Source organism: Colletes latitarsis, chromosome 6 (assembly GCF_051014445.1).
Source record: "Colletes latitarsis isolate SP2378_abdomen chromosome 6, iyColLati1, whole genome shotgun sequence".
NCBI classification, from domain to species: Eukaryota; Metazoa; Arthropoda; class Insecta; order Hymenoptera; family Colletidae; genus Colletes; species Colletes latitarsis.
Genome location: NC_135139.1, coordinates 22,884,206 through 22,897,557, shown reverse-complemented (window position 1 = coordinate 22,897,557; position 13,352 = coordinate 22,884,206). Strand labels below are relative to the sequence as shown.

General features: G+C 42.9%; 1 protein-coding gene across 1 annotated transcript in view; it reads left to right on the top strand.

The window, feature by feature from the left end:
* Positions 1 to 472: 472 nt before the first annotated feature.
* The window catches only part of LOC143342600 (protein bric-a-brac 1), a 263,926-nt gene continuing 251,046 nt past the window's right edge, over positions 473 to 13,352 (top strand). The window contains exons 1-2 of the mRNA XM_076766660.1: positions 473 to 628; positions 1,398 to 1,441. The gene's annotated coding sequence lies outside the window, so the exon portion shown is untranslated. The remainder of the gene's footprint in view (positions 629 to 1,397; positions 1,442 to 13,352) is intronic.

The window sequence follows — 13,352 nt, the reverse complement described above, 5'->3', positions numbered from 1 at the left end:
ACCGTAGCCGCATCCCTCTCTCCTCCTCGCACCCAGTGCTGTAACTAGTGCTGGGTCCTTCGAATCGCTTTCAATTATGCTCCGAATTTTATCGCGTGTTGTTTAATTTTAGCTCGCGTGCCGTTAGTTTAGACTTTGAATCGAAATAAAACGATAACTATAGGAAATAATCTGGTGCTTGTTTTATTTTGACGTACGGTTCGATAACGTTATACGTGAAATACAGTATCGTTTAAATCAGACTATATTTTGCTTCTAATACGAACGATGTTTGCTTCGAGATCGTCGAAGGTTCGTGGTTTGTTCGAACAAACAACAGTAAAACTCTTATCGAATCGAAACATCGATTAAAAATATGGCGGTTATGAGAGTCGAAAGTTCTATCGGTCTTAAAATAACCCTATATCCGGTTAGAGGATTTGAAATCGCGCGGGCAGGATTCTGTTTCTAGTGGTCGACGTAAGCGAGGCGCGGCAGCACCGTCGACTGTGTATACATGCAGTTGTCTGCAGGAAACATCTCGCCGCTAGGTTCGGAGTATTTTGTGAATTCTGTGTTGTTTTTCAATGTGAAATTTTTGTTGGTGATCGTTACGAGGAGCCCGTAATTCCCTCTTTGTTCAGTTTCGGTAAGATCGTCGACTTCTTTTTACTTTTCCCGAGCAACGCTCCTCGAAATTTGACATGGCGTTGACACGCACAGACTCTTGTCGAAATTTCGACGAAAACCTGCGGTCGTACTCGATCGCTCGGCTTCCGTATTTCCCGATACCGTGTATCGGTTCGCGACGATCTTGCATCCGTGCCCCGAATTTCCCATTCGCATATGTTCTCGCGATAAATACCGCGTTCACCGACGTCCGGAGCACGATCTTTGGGCGACTACGATCCACAAGTGGTTGTGTACCGCGAGTTGTGTATGAACCCGTTCTTTCCAAATTCGACGACAGCCAATTTATCTTTAATTTCGTTGCGATGGATAATAATTCACGAGCGTTCGCTGACTCGTTCTGTGTTCTCGCTTCTCAATTGTATGCGTCGAAGCGTGGACACGACGATGTCGGTTGCAATTGTGCGTTCCTAACGTTTATTTGTCGCGTTGAAAAAGTCAAAACAGTCGCGTTTGGTGCTCCAGCTCGTTAACGCGCCAAGTGTAAAAAGGTGTCCGCGACACGTACGATATATATTTAGATGCTTGCGCGACAAGATTGATTGTAATTAAAAATCACTTACGCTTATCGTTGCTATTTTTACCACTCGACGCAACATGTAAATCATTATAATTAATCGATCCAAGAATCTTCTGGCAATAAAAACTATGATACACAGAAATTTGATGTTTTGTGTTTATTGTGTCGTTTACGCTGTATTTGAAGTACACTTTTTCGTTTGTTGCAGTTACTCCCGTAAACCCCCCGTTTATTTTTCATTCGTCATTTTTGGTAAGTCTCTTGATTTTACGTTCTTATAACCATCCATCTTTTTTCCCTCCTATTTTTCGTCCATGTTATTTTCGAATACGTTTATTTGCCGATAAACGACAATACGCTGCGAATAAACGGGCAAGCCGGGTGCCTGTATTATCGGTTTCCAGCTGCCGATAGATGGCGGGTGCAGTACCGTCGCGATGCATTCGAAGCCATATGCAATTCGAATGCATCTTACGAGCGAAACTGCAACTCGACCGCCGGAAACCGATAGACAAGTTTGATCGTTTTCGAAAACGGGGGAAAACGAGAATGTCCGATCGGGACGTTCGGAACCCGAAATTGCAAATCGAGCAAACGAACATTGCGTCGGTCGAATCGACGTTGAAAATTTACGTTTAAAAACGGGGAATATCGTTGCGGGCTGGAATTTTTAACGACGTTATTCTCAAACCTCTGACGGACATAGTAGAGCTTTGATGTAAAAGGTGCAGTTATCGAAATTGCCTGTTGCATGTAACAGCGGGACAGAAATACGAATAAAGGAGCGCTACGTTCGTAACGACGCATTCTAAATCCAATCCCATTTCTAGAAACGTTTTACACTCATAGAAAGAATCGCGGTGCCGCGACAAAGAGCCGGGAAAGAGTCTAACGGACCTATTAAATTGTTTCGCGTGAAATGTCGTTTTGTTTAATCAAACATCGAAATTGCGTAAATTTCTTTTTTTTTTTCTTTTTTTTTTTAACGTCCCGTATATTTAATCGAAATCGTTCCCGCGCGATTTTATCGCATTTTCCAAACGGTCGATCGATCGTATGAATCTCGCAGAAATTTTATTTGAAAACGACCAGCGTAACGTTTGTTTCAAAACGATTTCGATAAAAATCCAAACGCTCGAAAAACGACCGATCATATTATTGTTTCGTATTCCGTTGCCTTATTACGCAACGAGAATGGTTTCCGTCTACTTGCTGATGCAAGTTTGTGTTTCAGTTTAAACACATTTGTTTAATTTATTTGCATCGTATTTCTGCTAGGATCGACGTAAAATCCATATTCCAGTGTTATGACTTACAGAAATAGTAAACAAATTTTCCTATTCAACGTTTTCTTATACAGAGTAGCGTTGGTCATATGGGACCAAGTTAGACGATTGCGTAACGATAAACAGGACATTCTTTTCCACGTTTGAAACTGCTATTCTTTGTCACAATCGATAACAAACACACTGAAAAGTAATTAGTTTCAAGAAAGGATCGCCTCTGAACGATATCGCTTGTTAGATTTCCTAGCAAAAACAATATTATTTTAAAGGAGAAGTCTCATGTGAATGATAGAAAATAGAATCATATTTCTTAATTTTTTTTAAGGAAATGTTACATCTCACGTTATGATTCAGATAATTTTTTTATTAATTTTTATTAACTTTTAATGTTGTTATCACGTCCGCAGTAAACATGTGTTTAACCACTGTCGTAGATGATTACAGCTCTCAAGGTTGACTAAATCAATTAGATTTTTATTTGGTAGGTTCACAGTTATCACCCTTACCAAAATAATTAATTATGTTGCAAATTGACAAAATGGTTAAAGCTTAAAGTAAAAATTGCAAAATTTCGTCGTTTCTTTCGCAACTTTTTAATAAAAACAGTATGATAAATTCGTTATAACAATTTGATTTTGGTACGGGCGTGAACTATTAGTGGGTGGAACAACGTGTAAAAATTTCAAAGCAATCGAACGTATAGTTTTTGAGATTTTATCTACGCCAGTTAAGAAAGCAACGTTTCGAAAGAAAAGCATTTAAAGTCTGCAAGATCATACAATCTCAGCTTCATATAGAATTCCATCCAGAATATTGGCACCTAGATGACAAAAACGCTCAAATTTCAATTTTTAATAACAGATGTATCTTGACACTGTCGTAAACCTTTCGAAACACTAATGTCTGTACATGGTAATCACTCGAAGCAATAACTCCGATAATTACAGCGAGGGCTATACAAAAAATATTCTACGATCCACGATACTGGACATTTATCTCTCAAAATTTAACAGTACATTCTTAAATATATACATACTTTCAAAAAATGAAGTAAAAAAACAATTGATATTTTTGAGCTCTCACGTGAGACTCCCCCCTTAATATCGCGATGCCCCGATGCTATACATATTTTACAACCCTTAGACGTAGCTATTTTCGATCGGAAATGCCACGAAGAATGGCTGCTCGTAGCAAGCAATAACTTTATTAAACCAACGAACGAAAATTGTTGTCCTTGGAACGAGTGATCTGGAAAATTCTTTTCGCAAAATTATTCAGAATGGATTTAGAAAATTCGATGTGTTTCCCGTTTAAGGAATCTCGATTATTTCAAATACATTCAGCGTAGCGAAAGTATACCTTTGGATATTCTGTAACTGTGTTGCGGGCTCACAATGTAGCATGGCGGAAAGACGGAGATCTCCCAATCGGTTATTAATGCCCGCCATTTCCATTAACCCAACTTTCTCCAATGTTGAACATATTTTTCCGTCGTTTTCGCCGCGGTACGGGCCGATTTGAATTCCTAAGGAGGAATCGCTTGAAATAACTCGATGATTCATGTTCTAAAGCCGGCAATGTTAAATTGCACACTGGGAATCTTTTTTAAGAGCCAGTATAGCGAGACCTCGAGTTACGCGGTTCTGTCTCCATATATATTTTATACGCGTCATTTTATTCCCATATTAAATAAAACATACGGTTCAGGAGTAATTTAGGTGGACCAATACTGTCTATGCACCATTTTTATAATCGTTATATAAAAGTCGTTGCGTTCTTCCGTTATTAATTTATCGCGTTGCACCTTCGTCGAACATCAGCGTTAGTTCCTGACGGGGATCCATAATATAATGTTTAGGTGATTAAAGTATATTATGGCACAGTAATAGGCAGTCTCGTAGAGGTTGTATCCAGTAATTAGGTAGAAATAAGACGGACACGGAGATGAAAGTACGTTTCGATCGCGTCGATGTTATTGTGTAAAACACGTAAACGAGATAAACGGTAGTCGAGGCGCAGGAGCTTAATGGAAGAAAGTAAGCTTGAAATTGTTGGTAGCGTCGGCTCTGTCCATACGTTCCGCGAACGCTGATAAATATAAAAGAGGAGTTATGTCGAACGTTACGTTCAGGAGACAGAAGAGTATGCAGAAGGGCAGTGGCGTGGGTTGCAGGGGGTGGTGGTAGGTGTGCAGCAGGGCGAGGGGCGTGCGAGGTGTCAGGAAAGTGTTTTACTAGCCTTAATTTCGTGTGCTTTCGCAGCCAATATGTCGAGCAGTAAATTCCAAACTTTCCGCCGGGTTTCGCGTTTCGGTGTTGCGCGTTTTAGCAGATCCGCGGTTTTAACGACCCCGTTCGCCGTTCCTCCGCATCCTCAAGGAACGCCCGTCGGATATTAATTTTGTAAACAACCGAGCACCTTGCGCGCGCGTGCGGGGCCAACGATTTATTTTTCTAAATCGCTCCTCTTCGTCTTCTCGCGGTGCTCGAGAGATTCTCGACGAGGCATGTAGGTACAGCTCCGCGTCTCGGAAAAACATCCCCGAGGGAGTGGTTCGAACTCGCTGTGGGATCAAACCGAATTCTCTTTTAAGGGGTCATTCTTCGGAGCCAAGAAAAATACATGTTTCTTTATGATTTTGTTTTTGCGGGCTATTAAACAGCGATTAATTCCGAGCTTTGTGGATATATTTATTATACAGGGTGTTCGACCACCTTAATGGGGGATTCTAGAGGTCAAAATAAGGCGAAAATCAAGAACACCAATTTGTTGATGGAAGCTGCGTTAAAAAGTTATTAAAAATTAAATTCGAAAATTTCAAATCGTTCTGGAAAAATTGTTTTCGGTTGCAGGGGTCAATTATAAGCATTTTTGGTGAATAGACATATCCCTGAAATCCTACCCACTTTCGAGAAAAAAAATCGGGAAGATGTGAAATTTTTCGACGGAAAAAAAAAATTTCAAATCATACTAAAAAAATTATTTTCGATTGCAGGGGTCAATTACAATCATTTTTGGTCATTACACATACCCCTGAAATCCTACCCACTTTCGAGAAAAAAAATCGAGAGAGTACTGAAATTTTTCGACGGAAAAAAAAATTTCAAATCATACTAAAAAAATTATTTTCGGTTGCAGGGGTCAATTACAATCATTTTTGGTCATTACACATACCCCTGAAATCCTACCCACTTTCGAGAAAAAAATTCGAGAAGATGTGAAATTTTTCGACGGAAAAAAAAAATTTCAAATCATACTAAAAAAATTATTTTCGGTTGCAGGGGTCAATTACAATCATTTTTGGTCATTACACATACCCCCGGAATTCTACGCATTTTCGAGAAAAAAATTCCTTATCGAAAATCTTATTGTCTAAATTTTTCGACGAAAAAAAAAATTTCAAATCGTTCCCGAAAAAATTATTTTCGGTTGCAGGGATCAATTATAAGCATTTTTAGTGAATAGACGTACCCCTGAAATCCTACCCACTTTCGAGAAAAAAATTCTTTATCGAAAATATACTGTGTGACCGGAAATGTTTCTACAACTTTTTAACGAAGCCTCCATCAACAAATTGGTATTCTTGATTTTCGTCTTATTTTGGCCTCTAGAATCCATCATTAAAATTTTTCCCAGGGTTGGTCGAACACCCTGTATATTTAACTGTATTTACGAATTTTTGCAACGCATAATATCTATTGATTACGCTGTTTTTGTTGATCAATGAACAATAGTTTTTACCCGACTGCGTAGGTGATATCTTGTGAACAAGTTATCCGAAATCCAAAAACCAAAGATATTCTTAATATTGATAAGTTTGGTTATAACATGAACTAGGATCTTTAAAAAAAAAAATTAACTTTTTTGTTAATAAAAGAAAAAGTATTGCATATATCGCAATTATCCTCGTTCATGCTACAGAGAGACCAGTTCTAAAGATACTGTATAAATTTGATGTTGATATCTTGAATAGTTATCATGTTATCGTCTACACAGTGCCGAAAAATGTAGTTTCGAGAAAAACAGCTTTAAAGTTTCACGTCTAGTTGTTATACCTGCGCGTGGTACATTTCAACTGGTTATAACTTCGTTAGTTTTCCGAATTTCAATTTAATATTTGGTAAATATATTTTCGAGACTTCATACTAAAAGGAATTGCAAAACAGAATTCAATTTTTTTAATCCCACAAAGTAGAAAGGCCCCTTAAGGGGGGAGTCTCATGTGAATGATAGAAAATTGAACCGTTATTAGTGGGTGGAACAACGTGTAAAAATTAGAAAACAATCGAGCGTATAGTTTTTGAGATTTTATCTACGCCAATTAAGAAAGATCATACTAATCAATCCCAGCTCCATATAGAATTTCTTTCAGAATGTTGGCATCCAGATGGCGCAAACGCTAGAATTTCGACTTTTAAAAACAGCAGATGTCTCTTTACCCTTTCGAAACAGTAATATCTGGGCTGTAAACGGTAATCACCCGAAGTAATAACTCCGGTAATTACCGCGAAGAGCTATACAAAAAATGTTCTACGATCCACGATACTTGGCATTTATCTCTCAAAATTTAACAGTACATTCTTAAATATATATATTTAAAAAACTGAAGTAAAAAGAAAAATTAATTTTGTTGAGGCTCCCCCCTTAAGAAAAGCTTTAAAGTAAAAGATAATTTATAGAATAGGTAACGATAACTGGTGGTAATTTAAGCGATCCACGGAATCTTTGGGTACGGAGGTATAGAACAGAGGCCCGATCCGATAGTCCGTTTCCGCGTTTAATTTTCCTTTCTAAATGTTATTACGAGGCAAACTCGCGTTACCTTTGTACTCGTCTGGTGGCGTAGAATATTCCGGGTCAGGTGAAACGTTTAACGCGAAATACGAGGCGACCTGATAGGAAACGCGCGGGAGAACAATTAAATATAATCGAGGAACGGCGTATAAAATTGCACGATACCCCGGAGAAGCCGACGACGTCGACGACGTCCACGGACCGTGGGGCACTGAAAGAAGAGAAACGCAAACAAAAGAGGAACGAAGAGAGGAGAACGAGAGCGACGAATCGATGGAGCCAACATTGAGCGTTGAAGAACTAATAGAAAAAAAACATAGTAATTTAGTTAGTAAAACATAAAGCCACGTCGGTGGCCGGAGAAGGAAGGCAAACACATTAAACATTTAGAGGGCATAATAACCTGTGGCATACGTAATACGGCTGGCGCCCTTTTCACCGATGGCTATGAATAATGTACATACGCCAAGGTATGACGTAGGCTCGCCGAGCTGTGTGTATTTCACGGTGGGGTAGATCGACCTGACTATTTCCAATAACCGCCGCGTAACGTTATCGCGAAGTCGCGCGACCGCTCGCGAGCGACCGAGCGAAACAGACTTATCCCAGCCAGCCCTTCACGCTGCTTCGATCTTCGACTCGACCGGCCCTTCGATCCCGCCCGAAACCGTCCTTCTTTCTTTCGTTTTACGCTTCTCAGTCCACGGGTTACCCCGGGTCAGGTTACCCCGTTCCTATTAATTTCGAATGGGAAACATTAAAATTTACGATTGCTCTAATTGCGCGCTCCAAGGGGTTAGTGCAGCTTTAACGTTGCAAGTGTACGGATGAGACGGTAAAAGTTTTATGGGCAGAAAGCGCGGCGAGCGAACGGTATCGAGGGTACCGTGCCGCGAGAAAAGAAGCAGCGCGCGCGTACGCGCGGCAACTCTTTTGAATTTACCGTAAACGGAGCGTAGTTTCGGAGCCGTCGCGTTTCGAGGCCCGGAACCCCGAAAGACGTATCCGCTCGTCCGTTAGTTGAAAAATACGCGGGTTCGTTAGCCGGGCCGACGCTAAACGCGACACGCGCGCCTCGCGTACCACGAATTTCTGGGAAACGAAGAAAGAAACGTTTATTCTCCGCGCGATGCAACGAGCCGTGCGCGGAATACAACGGCAAAAACGGAACGTTGTTTTCGCCGGCGGACAATACGAGCGGAATTCCAGCGACTCGAAACAAATGCGCGACCGCGTATATTATTCAAAATCGCTGCGGGCCCAAGGATGTTGACAAAACACCGCCGACTCGGTTCGCGATAAAGACCGCCCGGAGAAACTCGAGGATCGATTCCCGCTCGTCGTCCGACCGATCGAGAAATCTTTCCCGTTCGTTCGATGACTCACAGCCACGACTCCATCGTGGAGCAAACGCGGAAAAACGTCGCTTTAGATGGGTATGCTCCTCAACTAAATTTACATCGAAGCCTATTAATATCAACTTTTTCTAGATCCGTTGATTCGAATTAGTCATCCTTGGAAATTATATTCGACGCTAGAATCATCGTTTACAACTTACGACCGATGACCGTTGGCAAATACGTTATTAATCCCGCGATAAAGAGGCTTCGATCCTTAAAATTAACTCCTGAAAGAGTACAGTTAGGTTTTTTTTTGGTTAGGATACTCAACACTCGTAAGCGACAGTGTCGATAAATCTGCAACTTTCGGCCTGTTTCCATCGCGACGGCCAATGTCCTTGATTGCTCTTCGCAAAAGTGGCGATCGTAGTAACGACACCGACCATAAGTCAATTTACATTCAGTCCATTGTTCGCAAAATATTCGCGAGCGTAATCGCCAAGAAACTTTCTCACCTATGTCGCAATGTTATAACCGATGAGTAACGCGACTCCGTTGCTGGTCGTTCCATAAATACTAACCTTTGCGTTTACTATAACTCTATACCGAACTCCCTACAATCTGGCTGGCAACTTGACGCTACTTATATTGACTTCCGCAAACTTTTCGTACACCGTCGATCGCACTTTTCTCGATGCCAGGCTCCATTCTTTGGCAATTGCAGCTTCTTTTAATCTCATTTTATATCGTACTGTCGACGAACGGAAACCGGGGAAACCGTTTTCGCACGAACGTATACGTATATTTAGAGAACGAACTCGTTTTGGTAGCGAGCGTTCTTCCAGAAATGTCGAATTTCGGTAAATTTGGCGGGGTGTCTTTCGTCGCGTCATGTCGAAATCGACGGTGGTTGACAGCCGCGGGAATGGCGGCTCCTGGCCGTAGGGCTCTGGCGACGAGAAGTCAGGGTGACCGTCACGGTGATCGTTGACGGGCTAGGACCGAACGAAAAACCGGCAGGACACGCGTTCGCTGTCCGATAAATCTACTAGAGGCGTCTAGGGCGGATGGCGAAGGGCAGGGAGTCTGGGGGGGGGGGGTGGAAAAGCAGGGAGTAGCGCGTTCGCGCAACGAATATCGCCATAAAGGCCAGCTGAAAAGTCAATCAAGCGGGCCGAATTACGTCGAAAAGCGTAGCGCGGCCGACGCCGATATACAACAAAATGAAAGCTATCAGAGGTGACAATCCGCGGACGACAAATCAGCGTGTATATTTAATGCCCGTGGTGCCACCCTCGCCCCTCCCGGAAAACCTCCCGACTGCTCCAAGTGGAACGCGTTCGCACCCTCTGTGTCTCCTCTCTCGCTCCTCGTTTTCGTTTCGGCTGTTTCCAGCTCGTTCGACTCCTTCGTCCTCTCTTTCTATCGGTCCTCTCCCGCCCCCGCTACCGCTGTACACTGCTGTCCTCTCTCTCGCGCGACCGCGTCATCGCGTCGTTGCTCTCGGATATGTCACTATGCTACCGGACATAACCCAGAGCCACCCTCTGCCCCAACAACCCCTCGTTTCTCGCCATGACCATCTCTGCCCGTCGTGTTATTTGCAACGCGTTGTTTCCTCGCCCGAACCCACCCGCCGCGATCTAGCGCAATCAGTGCTATTATATTAATATTTATGTCCCCTCCCGTTCCTTCGTACCCCTCCTGGTCGCCCCTCCCGACTCGCGGCGCCGATATTTCGCCGGAAACTCGATCGAAAACGACCCTCGTTCTCCGGCTTCCACCTTGCCGCCCACCTGTCGAGCCTCTTGCACTCGATCGCGATCTCTTTCGACTCGAGAACCGGATCTAGACGCTTCGATCGACCGAGTTTTTCAATTACTTTTTTCCCCAAAAGGTACAGTTTGCTGCTACAAAGATTAACGCACTGTTTGCAATTAACGATGAGTTTTTACGTAAGTTCGATGAAAAAGAACTTTGCATATATCTCTTTATATACATACTCGGTTGGGGGAAAAAACCGGGTCTACTCGAGGCGAGTCGCCAAGTAAATTATTCCATTTATATACAAAAAAACAGTTACGATAACACGACTGATGGACATTCGAGCGTGTTTTTAAATATTTATTTAAAAATATACTCCGTTCTATTAGATAATTATAACGCGCGGATCGGACGATAGAAGAGTACTCTAAAGGTGGATCAATTTTCGAGTAAATATTTGGGAAATACGGCGGTCCTAGGGAAGGCGGTAGCGAGCATTGCTACGCGAAGTAGTGTTTCTGGTAATGCCAGGCCGGAGGAGGAATCCCCCGTGGGGATCGAGGCCATGGGTGGTCGGAACCCCGGTGGATAAGAGGAAAACGCGATTACTCGGTTAAGGGGTCCCCGATTACAAAGTCCGTGCTCGATTCAACGACCGACGGAGAGTCGAAAAAAGTAGCTGTACGCGCGTAGGGCGCAGCGACGGGACGCGAGGCGACGCGATTCGCATAAATTCGATTCGAGATGCGGCGATGAAAAGCTGTCGCGGGTGCACGGATCGGTGGTCGGGTCGCGCGCCGGGACAAATCGGGAGACGCGCAATCGTCCGTAAACCTCGGTTTACCGTTCACTTCGGGTTCGCCGAGTCGTGGAAACCGCGCGACCATACCGGGTCTCGGTCTCTGCCTTTCGGGAGGAGCTCTTGCCGCGAAAATCCTCCGATTACGCGAGCCCCGTTGACCGAATTTCGCGCGAAAGGTCGCGCCTCGTGTCGTGCCGGTCCCCGTTTCGATATTCGCTAAATAATTGTCTCGTTCGCGCGTGGAAAAACAGAAGAAGCTTGCTAACGCTCCGCGTTGCGCAAAACATCGGGCCTCCTATTACTATTTACATACAATCGAGTCTATCGCGCATACATTTACATACCGCGCAAGTAGGTCGTCTTCGAGCAAGGCTAGCGAATATATTATATAAAATATTAGCGCGGCAATCTCCCGACTTTCGCTCGATTGCAAGATCGTTGATCGATCGGTCGCGTATCGCGCGGCGAATGCAAAGACTCTCGGGAGACATCGAGCGCGACTGCGCTTTATCGAGACGTTGGAAAAGTCCTTGGCGCGTTTCGATGTCGCGGCCGATCTCGAAGAAAGTATCCGCGACTGCCGGGATCGTTCCTAATTCCACGCGAACTAAACCCCCCGATCGATCGGATCTTCGTAAACGGAACGTATTACGTAATCCGCACGAAATACCGGACTCGTTAAGAACTGCGATTGTCCGGTTGCGAGCGGAACCGCGGCTGGAAATCTCTTCCACCTCTTTGTACTTTCTCTTGCATTTAATATCACCTGTTCGTATTGTACGTATCTTTCTAATCTACTCTTTTCGTGTACTTATTTCTGTCGGCGTACACGCGCGTACATTTTTTACGTTTTACGTTGCGCCAACGTGGTTTTCTCCGGCGTTAAAAAAATGAATAAAATGCAGAAGCGGTCGCCGTTACAATGCGTTTAGACACGCAACGACTGAAAAAGTTATCGCGATTGCCTTAGACGCATTCTCTCGATACGATTATATAGTCGTACGCCGAGTTACGTAAGAAAGGGAACAGTCTACGGACATTTTTACGAATACGATAGTGTCCCGCATTCTTGTATAAAATACTCGACGATCTAATTGCGCGTCCTTCGCCGACGGCGAAGGTAAATCGAAGTGCTTCGATTAGAATGCTCCGGAGATTTTCTATTAGGTTGGCCAACGGAATAACGTCGAATTTTTACCATGTTGTTTTTTTACGTGGAAAGCACGAGTACTGTTTCAAAGGTGTATGCCTCGAGAAGGTCGTGTTATACGTATGGTCGATTGAAAGGGAGTATTGTGAACTTTTGCGATTTAATAGAACCATTAGTTCCATCGAGTATTGTTTCAAATTGAAACAAGTACGTAGGAAAAACTCGCAGAAGGTCGCGTTATGCGTATTGTAGGATTGGAAGGGAAATCTGTATCTTGAACTTCTGCAATCTAATCGAGTCATTAATTCCGACAACGATTGGTTTCGATCGAAGTAACCGAGGACAAATACGTAGGAAAAAAACGGCCAGAACTAGAATCTTTATAAGAATTGATTAGTTGCGAAGAAATAGGATTATGAATATTTCATATATAAAATTGCAGAAAATCATAAATATTATTTGTTGGCAATTTACGTCGCACTTTATGGACGTAACGATGCGAACATAATTAAAAGAAAAACTAGATTTTTAATACAATCGGTATCCATAACTGTAGCGTTAATGAAGTTATCCGTATTTAAAAAAAAGAAAGAACTACCAGTCGGTTTGAAGTCTGATCCAATCGATTCGAAATCTAGTCGAGCTGCACCGATCAGGTAATTTGGCCAACCGGTGCTTGCCGCGAAAATTGAAGTTCGCGTAGGGTCGGTTTTGATCGTTCCGATCGAATCTGGCTAGAGGTTTAGCCGGATGTTCTAAATGCATTTTATGTACATATTAAGGCGTATATTCCGTATAAATGAATAAATAAATAAATAAATAATTATCTAACGCTTGGTGTGTCGCGTAGGTCACACACGCGACTGTGACGTTTAATATTGCCAGAGCGGTTCAGCTATTTATATATTTAAATTTTGTTGCGCTACGCGTTCTATTTAGAAGACAAATTTTCCGTATCGTTTGAGGATCGTCGGTGTTCCGGTGCCGGTGTGGCGTCCCGCGGAGCAAAAATTGCCGCCTAATGCGA